Source organism: Oncorhynchus nerka, linkage group LG7 (genome assembly GCF_034236695.1).
Source record: "Oncorhynchus nerka isolate Pitt River linkage group LG7, Oner_Uvic_2.0, whole genome shotgun sequence".
Taxonomy (NCBI): domain Eukaryota; kingdom Metazoa; phylum Chordata; class Actinopteri; order Salmoniformes; family Salmonidae; genus Oncorhynchus; species Oncorhynchus nerka.
The window spans coordinates 50335778-50350264 of NC_088402.1; the positions used below are offsets into that span (position 1 = coordinate 50335778).

General features: G+C 42.0%; 7 non-coding genes across 7 annotated transcripts; 4 read left to right on the plus strand and 3 right to left on the minus strand.

Moving 5' to 3' along the window:
* Window positions 1-445: 445 nt before the first annotated feature.
* trnap-agg (transfer RNA proline (anticodon AGG)) lies at window positions 446-517 on the plus strand. Its single transcript has one exon. It is a non-coding gene; the product is annotated as a tRNA-Pro (tRNA).
* A 287-nt stretch (window positions 518-804) lies between these two features.
* Window positions 805-876, minus strand: trnag-ucc (transfer RNA glycine (anticodon UCC)). The gene has a single exon. It is a non-coding gene; the product is annotated as a tRNA-Gly (tRNA).
* Window positions 877-1866: 990 nt separating this feature from the next.
* Window positions 1867-1938, plus strand: trnap-agg (transfer RNA proline (anticodon AGG)). The gene has a single exon. It is a non-coding gene; the product is annotated as a tRNA-Pro (tRNA).
* A 1351-nt stretch (window positions 1939-3289) lies between these two features.
* Window positions 3290-3361, plus strand: trnap-agg (transfer RNA proline (anticodon AGG)). The gene has a single exon. It is a non-coding gene; the product is annotated as a tRNA-Pro (tRNA).
* Window positions 3362-4712: 1351 nt separating this feature from the next.
* Window positions 4713-4784, plus strand: trnap-agg (transfer RNA proline (anticodon AGG)). Its single transcript has one exon. It is a non-coding gene; the product is annotated as a tRNA-Pro (tRNA).
* A 287-nt stretch (window positions 4785-5071) lies between these two features.
* On the minus strand, window positions 5072-5143 carry trnag-ucc (transfer RNA glycine (anticodon UCC)). The gene has a single exon. It is a non-coding gene; the product is annotated as a tRNA-Gly (tRNA).
* Window positions 5144-6502: 1359 nt separating this feature from the next.
* Window positions 6503-6574, minus strand: trnag-ucc (transfer RNA glycine (anticodon UCC)). Its single transcript has one exon. It is a non-coding gene; the product is annotated as a tRNA-Gly (tRNA).
* Between the last annotated feature and the right edge of the window lie 7913 nt (window positions 6575-14487).

Consider the following 14487-nt stretch of genomic DNA (forward strand, 5'->3'; position numbering starts at 1 on the left):
CTCTGTCGGCGCCGGAAGTGCTGAGTCTCAATCTCTCTAGTTGAAAACTGATCTATTTGAATGGGTATTTTCAACATTAATTTACTTTGATTCACGTAACTTTGCGTCATTTGACTCAAAATAAACGAGTTCCATTCTTTTTGAAGTCTTATTTTTTCATTTTCTCTTTAAAAAAATGATTTGATCTCATTTTGCACTATATTCATTTATAAAAACTCGTCATCAGTTAGCTGTCGCGACTGAAGAAGACAGAATGTGAAAGACACAGCAGATGAACTACAGAAGATTTGAACTGATGCATGGTCAAGAGTTTGGAAGACTGTTATGCTCACAAGTAAAGCACAAAACACTCACATGATGTTCAATCGTTCCAAGCACCGTGGACACGTCAATCGATATCTTCACTGACAATGCTGCAGAAAGAAATAATTTTTTTGGGGCATAAGGCTCGTTGGTCTAGGGGTATGATTCTCGCTTAGGGTGCGAGAGGTCCCGGGTTCAAATCCCGGATGAGCCCTTTTGCAGATCCTTGAACAAGCTCAGACAAGCATATCTTGGGCCACTGGTCGGAACGCCAACTATCACCTCTTGGGCGCAGGACAAGGATGGCTGAATGGTTTTGGCGATGGACTGCAAATATATTTCGATATGCACTTGTTGGTTGAACGTCGCACAACATTTATTATTTTAGATAAACTGAAGAATGTAGGAGCAATTCTAACTGCCACGAACAACGATAATGATTCAAATGTAATACACTTGAAATGACATCCAGCCCCTAAAACAAATGAATTTCTTATGCTCTGCATTGGCCAGGAATCGAACCCGGGTCAACTGCTTGGAAGGCAGCTATGCTCACCACTATACCACCAATGCTATGTGCAGGTCAGTATCAACATGGAGAGATCGACTCATATCTTGACCGTCATTTTTGTGGAAAGTGATCATTCTTTGACCAAACGGATCGTTGGTTTAGGTGTATGATTATGGCTTAGGTTGCGAGACGTCACTGGTTAAAACATCTATCATTTTAATCACTACAGGTTACCTTCAGATTAGGCCCGTGACACTTGTGGGGAACGTAGGGCAAAACGGAGAACATTGCGACAAGTGGGGTCACATTACTTTGAAGCCCAAAGATTTTGGATTCTACAAACAGAAGTTGGCACATAGACTGTTCTGACTTCAGACGAGTCTCCTGACACTTGTGGGGGATGTAGAGAAGAATCGAGAATACCACCGTGTTCGTGAGGGTCTCCCCTTTCCAGAGAGTGGTCATACGAATTTGTAGGTAAAACGGTTCGGAAGCTAGAGATGTTTTTGTGAGAAGACCGATTATAGGTATGTCTCATGGTTTGACAAAAACCGATCTAGGTCCACCATCTTTCACCGCAGATATGGAGGGGTAACATAAGCAGTTGTGGAGGATGGAGACTAATACGCTGAGTCTCAATCTCTCTAGTTGAAAACTGATCTATTTGAATGGGTATTTTCAACATTAATTTACTTTGATTCACGTACCTTTGCGTCATTTGACTCAAAATAAACGAGTTCCATTCTTTTTGAAGTCTTATTTTTTCATTTTCTCTTTAAAAAATGATTTGATCTCATTTTGCACTATATTCATTTATAAAAACTCGTCATCAGTTAGCTGTCGCGACTGAAGAAGACAGAATGTGAAAGACACAGCAGATGAACTACAGAAGATTTGAACTGATGCATGGTCAAGAGTTTGGAAGACTGTTATGCTCACAAGTAAAGCACAAAACACTCACATGATGTTCAATCGTTCCAAGCACCGTGGACACGTCAATTGATATCTTCACTGACATTGCTGCAGAAAGAAAGAACATTTTTTGGGCATAAGGCTCGTTGGTCTAGGGGTATGATTCTCGCTTAGGGTGCGAGAGGTCCCGGGTTCAAATCCCGGATGAGTCCTTTTGCAGATCCTTGAACAAGCTCAGACAAGCAGATCTTGGGCCACTGGTCGGAACGCCAACTATCACCTCTTGGGCGCAGGACAAGGATGGCTGAATGGTTTTGGCGATGGACTGCAAATATATTTCGATATGCACTTGTTGGTTCAACGTCGCACAACATTTATTATTTTAGATAAACTGAAGAATGTAGGAGCAATTCTAACTGCCACGAACAACGATAATGATTCAAATGTAATACACTTGAAATGACATCCAGCCCCTAAAACAGATGAATTTCTTATGCTCTGCATTGGCCGGGAATCGAACCTGGGTCAACTGCTTGGAAGGTAGCTATGCTCACAACTATACCACCAATGCTATGTGCAGGTCGTTAGCAACATGGAGACATCGACTCATATCTTGACCGTCATTTTTGTGGAAAGTGATAATTCTTTGACCAAACGGATCATTGGTTTAGGTGTATGATTATGGCTTAGGTTGCGAGACGTCACTGGTTAAAACATCTATCATTTTAATCAGTACAGGTTACCTTCAGATTAGGCCCGTGACACTTGTGGGGAACGTAGGGCAAAACGGAGAACATTGCGACAAGTGGGGTCACATTACTTTGAAGCCCAAAGATTTTGGATTCTACAAACAGAAGTTGGCACATAGACTGTTCTGACTTCAGACGAGGCTCCTGACACTTGTGGGGATGTAGAGAAGAATCGAGAATACCACCGTGTTCGTGAGGGTCTCCCCTTTCCAGAGAGTGGTCATATGAATTTGTAGGTGAAACGGTTCGGAAGCTAGAGATGTTTTTGTGAGAAGACCGATTATAGGTATGGCTCATGGTTTGACAAAAACCGATCTAGGTCCACCATCTTTCACTGCAGATATGGAGGGGTAACATAAGCAGTTGTGGAGGATGGAGACGGATACGCTGAGTCTCAATCTCTCTAGTTGAAAACTGATCTATTTGAATGGGTATTTTCAACATTAATTTACTTTGATTCACGTACCTTTGCGTCATTTGACTCAAAATAAACGAGTTCCATTCTTTTTGAAGTCTTATTTTTTCATTTTCTCTTTTAAAAAATGATTTGATCTCATTTTGCACTATATTCATTTATAAAAACTCGTCATCAGTTAGCTGTCGCGACTGAAGAAGACAGAATGTGAAAGACACAGCAGATGAACTACAGAAGATTTGAACTGATGCATGGTCAAGAGTTTGGAAGACTGTTATGCTCACAAGTAAAGCACAAAACACTCACATGATGTTCAATCGTTCCAAGCACCGTGGACACGTCAATTGATATCTTCACTGACATTGCTGCAGAAAGAAAGAGAACAACATTTTGGCATAAGGCTCGTTGGTCTAGGGGTATGATTCTCGCTTAGGGTGCGAGAGGTCCCGGGTTCAAATCCCGGATGAGTCCTTTTGCAGATCCTTGAACAAGCTCAGACAAGCAGATCTTGGGCCACTGGTCGGAACGCCAACTATCACCTCTTGGGCGCAGGACAAGGATGGCTGAATGGTTTTGGCGATGGACTGCAAATATATTTTTGATATGCACTTGTTGGTTAAACGTCGCACAACATTTATTATTTTAGATAAACTGAAGAATGTAGGAGCAATTCTAACTGCCACGAACAACGATAATGATTCAAATGTAATACACTTGAAATGACATCCAGCCCCTAAAACAGATGAATTTCTTATGCTCTGCATTGGCTGGGAATCGAACCCGGGTAAACTGCTTGGAAGGTAGCTATGCTCACCACTATACCACCAATGCTATGTGCAGGTCGTTAGCAACATGGAGACATCGACTCATATCTTGACCGTCATTTTTGTGGAAAGTGATCATTCTTTGACCAAACGGATCGTTGGTTTAGGTGTATGATTATGGCTTAGGTTGCGAGACGTCACTGGTTAAAACATCTATCATTTTAATCAGTACAGGTTACCTTCAGATTAGGCCCGTGACACTTGTGGGGAACGTAGGGCAAAACGGAGAACATTGCGACAAGTGGGGTCACATTACTTTGAAGCCCAAAGATTTTGGATTCTACAAACAGAAGTTGGCACATAGACTGTTCTGACTTCAGACGAGGCTCCTGACACTTGTGGGGATGTAGAGAAGAATCGAGAATACCACCGTGTTCGTGAGGGTCTCCCCTTTCCAGAGAGTGGTCATATGAATTTGTAGGTCAAACGGTTCGGAAGCTAGAGATGTTTTTGTGAGAAGACCGATTATAGGTATGTCTCATGGTTTGACAAAAACGATCTAGGTCCACCATCTTTCACTGCAGATATGGAGGGGTAACATAAGCAGTTGTGGAGGATGGAGACGGATACGCTGCGTCTCAATCTCTCTAGTTGAAAACTGATCTATTTGAATGGGTATTTTCAACATTAATTTACTTTGATTCACGTACCTTTGCATCATTTGACTCAAAATAAATGAGTTCCATTCTTTTTGAAGTCTTATTTTTCATTTTCTCTTTTAAAAAATGATTTGATCTCATTTGCACTATATTCATTTATAAAAACTCGTCATCAGTTAGCTGTCGCTACTGAAGAAGACAGAATGTGAAAGACACAGCAGATGAACTACAGAAGATTTGAACTGATGCATGGTCAAGAGTTTGGAAGACTGTTATGCTCACAAGTAAAGCACAAAACACTCACATGATGTTCAATCGTTCCAAGCACCGTGGACATGTCAATCGATATCTTCACTGACATTGCTGCAGAAAGAAAAAAGAAAAACATTTTGGGCATAAGGCTCGTTGGTCTAGGGGTATGATTCTCGCTTAGGGTGCGAGAGGTCCCGGGTTCAAATCCCGGATGAGTCCTTTTGCAGATCCTTGAACAAGCTCAGACAAGCAGATCTTGGGCCACTGGTCGGAACGCCAACTATCACCTCTTGGGCGCAGGACAAGGATGGCTGAATGGTTTTGGCGATGGACTGCAAATATATTTCGATATGCACTTGTTGGTTGAACGTCGCACAACATTTATTATTTTAGATAAACTGAAGAATGTAGGAGCAATTCTAACTGCCACGAACAACGATAATGATTCAAATGTAATACACTTGAAATGACATCCAGCCCCTAAAACAGATGAATTTCTTATGCTCTGCATTGGCTGGGAATCGAACCCAGGTCAACTGCTTGGAAGGTAGCTATGCTCACCACTATACCACCAATGCTATGTGCAGGTCGTTAGCAACATGGAGACATCGACTCATATCTTGACCGTCATTTTTGTGGAAAGTGATCATTCTTTGACCAAACGGATCGTTGGTTTAGGTGTATGATTATGGCTTAGGTTGCGAGACGTCACTGGTTAAAACATCTATCATTTTAATCAGTACAGGTTACCTTCAGATTAGGCCCGTGACACTTGTGGGGAACGTAGGGCAAAACGGAGAACATTGCGACAAGTGGGGTCACATTACTTTGAAGCCCAAAGATTTTGGATTCTACAAACAGAAGTTGGCACAGACTGTTCTGACTTCAGACGAGTCTCCTGACACTTGTGGGGGATGTAGAGAAGAATCGAGAATACCACCGTGTTAGTGAGGGTCTCCCCTTTCCAGAGAGTGGTCATATGAATTTGTAGGTAAAACGGTTCGGAAGCTAGAGATGTTTTTGTGAGAAGACCGATTATAGGTATGTCTCATGGTTTGACAAAAACCGATCTAGGTCCACCATCTTTCACTGCAGATATGGAGGGGTAACATAAGCAGTTGTGGAGGATGGAGACGGATACGCTGAGTCTCAATCTCTCTAGTTGAAAACTGATCTATTTGAATGGGTATTTTCAACATTAATTTACTTTGATTCACGTACCTTTGCGTCATTTGACTCAAAATAAACGAGTTCCATTCTTTTTGAAGTCTTATTTTTTCATTTTCTCTTTAAAAAAATGATTTGATCTCATTTTGCACTATATTCATTTATAAAAACTCGTCATCAGTTAGCTGTCGCGACTGAAGAAGACAGAATGTGAAAGACACAGCAGATGAACTACAGAAGATTTGAACTGATGCATGGTCAAGAGTTTGGAAGACTGTTATGCTCACAAGTAAAGCACAAAACACTCACATGATGTTCAATCGTTCCAAGCACCGTGGACACGTCAATTGATATCTTCACTGACATTGCTGCAGAAAGAAAGAACATTTTTGGGCATAAGGCTCGTTTGTCTAGGGGTATGATTCTCGCTTAGGTTGCGAGAGGTCCCGGGTTCAAGTCCCGGGTTCAAATCCCGGATGAGCCTTTTTGCAGATCCTTGAACAAGCTCAGACAAGCAGATCTTGGGCCACTGGTCGGAACGCCAACTATCACCTCTTGGGCGCAGGACAAGGATGGCTGAATGGTTTTAGCGATGGACTGCAAATATATTTCGATATGCACTTGTTGGTTCAACGTCGCACAACATTTATTATTTTAGATAAACTGAAGAATGTAGGAGCAATTCTAAGTGCCACGAACAACGATAATGATTCAAATGTAATACACTTGAAATGACATCCAGCCCCTAAAAAGATCAATTTCTTATGCTCTGCATTGGCCGGGAATTGAACCCGGGTCAACTGCTTGGAAGGCAGCTATGCTCACCACTATACCACCAATGCTATGTGCAGGTCATTAGCAACATGGAGACATCGACTCATATCTTGACCGTCATTTTTGTGGAAAGTGATCATTCTTTGACCAAACGGATTGTTGGTTTAGGTGTATGATTATGGCTTAGGTTGTGAGACGTCACTGTTTAAAACATCTATCATTTTAATCAGTACAGGTTACCTTCAGATTAGCCCTTTTGCAGATCCTTGAACAAGCTCAGACAAGCAGATCTTGGGCCACTGGCATACCACCGTGTTCATGAGGGTCTCCCCTTTCCAGAGAGTGGTCATATAAAATTGTAGGTCAAACGGTTCGGAAGCTAGAGATGTTTTTTTGAGAAGACCGATTATAGGTATGTCTCGTGGTTTGACAAAAACCGATCTAGGTCCACCATCTTTCACTGCAGGTATGGAAAGGAGGAGCAGAAGTCATACTGGCTCACCTAGAAGAAAGCAAGCAAGATGAGCTGAAGCAGCTGTTTGGCAAGTATCCAGCCCAACTTCAGTCAGAGACCAGGAAGAACCAAAGTCCTAGAACACGTCATTTGTTTGAAGCCTGTCCGCCAGCATCCTTACCGTGTGCCTGGGAGGCTGGTGGTAGCCCTCCACACCATGATAGAAATGGATGTTGTCGAGCCATCTTCAAGTGAATGGAGCAGCCCTATTGTCATTGTCCCAAAGAAGGATGAGTTTTTGCGCGTCTGCATGGACTTCCGTAAGGTGAATTCCATCTCCCAGTTTGATGCCTACCCCATGCCCTGCATTGATGACTTACTGGAGAGAATAGGTAGAGCTCATTACATCACCACATTGGACCTCTGCAAATGGTACTGGCAAGTGCCCCTGGATGAACAATCCAAGGCCTACACTGCATTCCGGATGCCAATGGGCCTGTTCAAGTTCAAGGTCATGCCGTTTGGCCTTCATGGGGCCCCTTCGACTTTCCAGAGGCTGATGGACAAGGTCCTCCAGGACTGTGACGATTACTGTGCTGCTTACTTGGACGACGTGGTGATCGACAGCCACTCCTGGGAGGAGCACATACAGCATCTTAGCAGAGTCCTGGGGAAGATCCATGATGCAGGCCTCACGCTTAACCTCCTGAAGTGTGAGTGGGTGAAACAGGAGACAAAGTACCTAGGTTACCAGCTGGGTAAGGGTGAAGTTCGGCCTCAGGTGGACAAAGTGGAGTCCATCAGGAACAGCCCTCAACCCAGAACCAAGACACAGGTGAAGTCCTTCCTAGGTCTGGTAGGGTGGTACCGGAGATTCATTCCGCAGTTTTCGACCATCGCTGTCCCTCTGACCAACATCATTTCAAAGGTGGCCAGCAACCCTGTGAAGTGGAGTGAGGAGTGTGAGGAAGCCTTCAGGATACTGAAAAAATGACTGTGCTCATTCTCAGTTCTCCAGACCCCTGATTTCCAGAAGAGATTTCTCGTGCAGGTGGTTGCTTCAGCTGTGGGAATTGGAGCTGTACTGGCCCAAGGGGAGCCAGGAGAAGAGCTTCCCGTGCTTTACCTGAGTCGGAAGCTGTTGCCCAGGGAAACCAGGTATTCTACAATCGAGAAGGAGTGCCTGGCTATAAAGTGGGCCCTAGACCTTCTTGGGAGGGAAGCTCCGGAGTTCTATCAGGCTTTGTTCAAGAAGGGAGAATTGGATAATGCAAGAGCGGAGGAATTATTAAATAATGAAGAAAAACCAATTTGGAAAGGGAAGTATCCAAAAAGGAAATAGAGGAGGAATTGAAATCTCTGAAAGCCAATAAAACACCTGGGAGTGATGGATTACCAAAATCATTTTATTGTTGTTTTTGGGGAATCCTAGGTGAGGATCTACTGGAGGTGTATAAAGAGATCTTGGCCGAGGGGATGATGCCACAATCTATGAGGTCTGGTGTAATAAGCTTAATATACAAATACCTTTAAAAAAATTGAAGGTCCATTTCTTTGCTAAATGTGGAAAATAACATTTTGGGGGAAAGTAATAACAAATAGACTGAAAGAGGTGATGCCTAACCTGGTTAATGAAGACCAGACATGCGGGGTTATGAATAGGTCCGCAACATACAACCTACAGTTAAAAACTATGTTTTCGTCTTTTGAGCTTCTAGTCATGAACTCTATGCAGCCTACTCAATCACTTTTTATAGCTACTGTTAACATATATAGCGTTCCTCGCTGAGTTCCCTGAATTCCTATCGGACCTTGTAGTCATGGCAGAAAATATTCTAATTTTTGGTGACTTTAATGTTCACATGGAAAAATCCACAGAACGACTCCAAAAGGCTTTCGGAGTCGTCATCGACGAGAACCTATGAATGGCAGGTCTTACCCTTCATAACGATGTGTAGTCCCTGCTCTGCCATATAAGCCCTCCAGAAACATTCTCAGGACCACCATGATGGCAACACGGATGTTCAGGAGTCAGTCGAGAAGTCTAGTGTTACGACAGATGGCAAAACCCACCTCCTTCCTTCAACTGCCCTTGGTGCTCCATGGGGCAGAAGTACCACTCCCCATTCATCATCCTCATGCCTGACCAGACTCAGTCACTCCCAACTTGCTCCTCATGGGGATAAGTGACAGCTCTCTGCCCCAAACTATCTATGCTGACAGTGATGTCAGTGGTCGACAGTGCTGGTGCCATAGCCAAATCCTGTCTGATCACTTCTGGGCCAACATCAAACCCTACCTCAGACTGGTGGCCCATTTGATTTCCTTGTCTGATGTCAAGGATGACCCAGATTAAACCAGGCAAGAGCATTTGTGGAGCAAGGGCATAGTCTTTTAATTTGTCACGATTGTCATGATATTGAAACACCTGAAGTCGGTATGCTTTGTTTATTGGTTGTGGGGTGCATTGGCAGAGAAACCTGTTGCTGGAAAATGTTGGAAATCTGATATTCCCCTTGCTGATCATTGTCTGTAGCCAACTCTGACCGTAGTGTAGGCCTCATGATACAGACAGGGCCCGTAGCCCTGCATGGCCTCGTATGCACCACAAAAGCATCCTGAAGTGGCAAGTCGATATCCACATTTTTAGGGTCGCTACAGTTATTGTTATTTGTGGTCGTACACATTATTTTGGATACATATTTTAAAGAACAAAGGGAGGGTCGTGAAAATATTCAGAGTAAATTGTGAACTGTCCCTAATTACTTGAGGTGCTTTTGAGATCATTGATTGATACAACTGAACTGGAAATCACATTTCTCAGTCACATTTTCTTCTGAGAAAACAACACCACAGAAATGGAAAACAACATCAAGGGACGATTGGGTCAGAGTACAGTGAGGTTGTTCTGATGTCTGACAAATAGTATTTGTCCCCATGATGTAACTGAGACAAAGTCTACCTCAACTTGAAGAAGTATGGTTAAAGGTTGTAACCCCTTATACTTAATATTTAATGAAATGAAGTATTTGGATATTGGTTCCATTACCCTGTAAGCAGTCTATGAACTGCTCTAATGAGTGACTGCAATCCACACTTTGGTTTTGGTAGTCACTGCCAACAAACAAGAATGTCTGTCATTTTCAAACAAAACACATTACTTCCTTCAGCACACTACTACAAGTGTGACTATTTTGGAATAAAATAGTCAGTATATTTCCTTTAACATCATCTGTGTTGTGTGCTTATTGTTTACCATTGATTTGTTGTAGATTATTTTGAGACCTTAAGTAGCATCAGGTAGTATTGGAATGTCTACCAATGGCATGTCCATCTTTTTGTGATAAATTAAACTGGTAATTTTTCAAAACATTTATAGAGTATTAAGAAAGTGTGAATAGTTCTCCCTTTACATTAGGGACTGCAAAACGACTTTACTAATGATTAGTAAATGGTCTATAAAAGTTGTTAATACATGTGTGAATAAATAAAACAAATGTGGGAGTAATGATACATGAATGATGAATAAACTATTTACTTATCCATTAGGAATCCTTTATTACAAAGTGTTTTTGCAAAATGTTACCAATCTCTATATTCATTCTGACTCCACAGCATCTGAGATAGCTGCTCTTGCGTGACCCCTGACCTGGCAGCAGGGATGTAGTTAGAGTAGTGGTAGTGAGAGTAGTGATAGTCTTCATAACCAGTATGATGAGGTTCAAGTGTCTGCTGCGGTCTCCTGCGCTGTTGTGTTGAATCATTAATGGATATAGTAGTATTTACACATTTGAGAATACCTAGTTTATTAACATTTAATTAAAGGGGGAGTAATTATTAATACATGGTGAGCAAACGACTTACAAATGGTTCATTACTGAAATGGTAAAGTGTTACCCATAGTTGGATGTTCTTGCATTTTACCCTTAACTACTTACACAATACACCATTGAGATAGACTTGGACGTTACCTGATATCATGCAAGCATTGTATATTTCAACTGTACTACACTTGATAAAGACGTCTTGCCTCAATTGAGCCACTAGAGGGAGATGTTAAACAACATATGACTCATGACGTCCTCAGAATGTACTATTAGAATACCAACTATTTATCATTAAGTAACACGGAACAACCACAGCCTTAGGTATTTGGAGTACACAATCCACAATGACTGCAACGTATTTTATAAAACAAGCTTATGCCTTCTTCTGCCTCCTCCAAGTCATTCTATTCCAATCCAGACAAATTATTCTGTATCAACACCACATGTATCTATCATGACAACATTGAGATAAGTAATGGCGGTGTATTGTAACATGAAATAATTACAAAAATTGTCAAACAAAACTATATCAAACCGATGTTTGCCGAACTAGGGAATCATATTATAGGAACTATAAATGTCTTATCTTCAAAGTTAAAATAAGTTTAGCTGTCACTTTGAACCATGGATAAAAGAAAGCATAAATTATTGGATTAATTAAGGAATTAACAAGTGCCAGGTAACTGGTGAAATATGATATTAAATGATCACCTATAACAGAAAAAACAAAGTAAATAAATAGAGATGGAATCCAAGAAATGAGACAGGTGAAAACAACAATAGCTAGAGTTTTTGTTGGTTTTCTCTCAGACTTATTAGCCTGTAGAGTTTTAACACCAGACACACTGGCAGCCTCTTTTGAAAACACCTTTCTGGCCTGTGATCTGGCTACCACAAAGATTTTCAAATACAGTGTTATAATCATAGAGCAAGGGACAATCATTATAAAAACAATGTAAATAATATTAACCCATGTTATTCCTTCAACAATAAAACATTCTGTCAAACAGCTACTTGGTATCTGTACATTTACAAAGTGTTTTATAATAGCAGCATCGTATATGATACAACAACACCAGGTAAAGGATATACAACAGATAGTTCCTGTTATTGTTATTTTAGAGTGGTACAGTAAGGGATCACTCACAGCAACATAGTGGTCAATAGATATCAAGACCAAATTGCCAAGCGATAAAGAAGTACATAAACATAGAAAGGAAATGGACAGAAATCGAGGTAATTGAGGTAATATGTACATGTAGGTCAAGTTAAAGTGACTATGCATAGATAATAAACAGAGAGTAGCAGCACCGTAAAAGAGGAGGGGGCAATGCAAATTGTCTGGGTAGCCATTTGATTAGCTGTTCAGCAGTCTTATGGCTTGTATCAACTGAGATTCGCAAAGATTGGAAAGCTGCCGCGGTCATCCCCCTCTTCAAAGGGGGTAACACTCTAGACCCAAACTGCTACAGACCTACAGTACATCTATCCTACCCTTTCATTCTAAGGTCTTCGAAAGCTAAGTTAACAAACAGATTACCGACCATTTCGAATCCCACATTACCTTCTCCGCTATGCAATCTGGTTTCAGAGCTGGTCATGGGTGCACGTCAGCCACGCTCAAGGTCCTAAACAACATCATAACCGCCATCGACAAGAGACATTACTGCGCAGCCGTATTCATCGACCTGGCCAAGGCTTTTGATTCTGTAAATCACCACATTCTTATTGGCAGAATCGACAGCCTTGGTTTCTCAAATGATTGCCTGGTTTACCAACTACTTCTCTGATAGAGTTCAGTGTGGCAAATCAGAGGGCCTGTTGTCCGGACCTCTGGCAGTCTCTATGGGGGTGCCACAGGGTTCAATCTTCGGGCCGACTCTCTTCGCTGCTGGTGATTCTCTGATACACCTCTACGCAGACGACACCATTCTGTATACTTCGGGCCCATCTTTGGACACCTCCAGACGAGTTTCAATGCCATAGAAATCTCCTTCCCTGGCCTCCAACTGCTCTTAAACGCAAGTCAAACTAAATGCGTGCTATTCAACCGATCACTGCCCGCACCTGCTCGCCCGTCCAGCATCACTATTCTGGACGGCTCTGACTTAGAATACGTGGACAACTACAAATACCTAGGTGTCTGGTTAGACTGTAAACTCTCCTTCCAGACTCACATTCAGCATCTCCAATCCAAAATTAGATCTAGAATCGGCTTCCTATATCGCAACAAAGCATCCTTCACTCATGCTGCCAAACATACCCTCGTAAAACTGACCGATCCTACCGATCCTCGACTTCGGTGATGTCATCTATAAAATAGCCTCCAACACTCTACTCAACAAACTGGATGCAGTCTATCACAGTGCCATCCGTTTTGTCACCAAAGCCCCATATACTACCCACCATTGCGACCTGTACGCTCTCGTTGGTTGGCCCTCGCTTCATACTGGTCGCCAAACCCACTGGCTACAGGTTATCTACAAGTCTCTGCTTAGCCTTACCTCAGCTCACTGGTCACCATAGCAGCACCCACTAATAGCACGCGCTCCAGCAGGTATATTTCACTGGTCACCCCCAAAGCCAATTCCTCCTTTGCTCGTCTTTCCTTCCAGTTATCTGCTGCCAATGACTGGAACAAACTGCAAAATCCTCTGAAGCTGGAAACATGTATCTTCCTCACTAGCTTCAAGCACCAGCTGTCAGAGCAGCTCACAGATTACTGCACTTGTACATAGCCTATCTATAATTTAGCCCAAACAACTACAACTTCCCCTACTGTATTTATTTATTTATTTTTGCTCCTTTGCATCCCATTATTTATATTTCTACTTTGCACATTCTTCCACTGCAAATCTACCATTCCAGTGTTTTACTTGCTATATTGTCTTTACCTCGCCACCATGGCTTTTGTTGCCTTTACCTCCATTATCCCACCTCATTTGCTCACATTGTATTTAGACTTATTTTTCTACTGTAATATTGACTCTATGTTTTGTTTATTCCATGTGTAACTCACTCATAAGAAACTAGCTCCCTGGTATACAGAAAATACCCGAGCACTGAATCAAGCATCCAGAAAATTGGAAAGGAAATGGCGCTACACCAAACTGGAAGTCTTCCGACTAGCTTGGAAAGACAGTACCGTGCAGTATCGAAGAGCTCTCACTTCTGCTCGATCGTCCTATTTTTCCAACTTAATTGAGGAAAATAAGAACAATCCCAAATTTATTTTTGATACTGTCGCAAAGCTAATTAAAAAGCAGCATTCCCCAAGAGAGGATGGCTTTCACTTCAGGAGTGATAAATTCATGAACTTCTTTGAGAAAAAGATCATGATCATTTGAAAGCAAATTGCGGTCTCCTCTTTAAATCTGCGTATTCCTCCGAAGCTCAGCTGTCCTGAGTATTTGCAACTCTGCCAGGACCTAGGATCAAGGGAGACACTCAAGTTGTTTAGTATTATATCTCTTGACACATTGATGAAAATATGCATGGCCTCTAAACCTTCAAGCTGCATTCTGGACCCTATTCCAACTAAACTACGGAAAGATCTGCTCCCTGTGCCTGGTCCTCCTATGTTGAACAAAATAAATGGCTCTCTATCCACCGGATGTGTACCAAACACACTAAAAGTGGCAGTAATAAAGCCTCTCTTGAAAAAGCCAAACCTTGTCCCAGAAAATATAAACTATCGGCC